This window comes from Penaeus monodon, chromosome 33 (assembly GCF_015228065.2).
Source record: "Penaeus monodon isolate SGIC_2016 chromosome 33, NSTDA_Pmon_1, whole genome shotgun sequence".
NCBI classification, from domain to species: Eukaryota; Metazoa; Arthropoda; class Malacostraca; order Decapoda; family Penaeidae; genus Penaeus; species Penaeus monodon.
The window spans coordinates 21846894-21847363 of NC_051418.1; positions in this window are offsets into that span (position 1 = coordinate 21846894).

A 470-nucleotide genomic window follows, 5' to 3' on the forward strand; every position below is an offset into this window, starting at 1 on the left:
TTATTTAATATTATCATATTAAAATATTATATATTTTATAATATAAAATTATTTTAAGTTATCTTAAATTTAATTCTTTTTTTTTTATTTTAAATTTTTTATTTATTTTTATTTTATTTTTTATATTGTTTTTTTTTAACCCCTTTTTTAAATTATATGATTATTTTTTTTTTTTATTTAAGATTAATTGGGTTTTTAAGAATTCAAATTTTAACCCATTAACATTAATTTACAAATAACAATAATTTAATTTAAAATTTAAATTATGTTAAATTTAAGGTGTTTTATTTAAATATAAAATATTTATAATTTTTATAAAAATAAAAAAATAAATATATTTTAAATTTAAATAAAAAGTAAAAGAAAATTTGTATAATAAAATAAATTTTAAAAAAAATATTATAAACTATTTATATTATATATGTTTTGGAATTTTTAGGGTCCAGTTTTCATTTAAATTTAAAACAGGG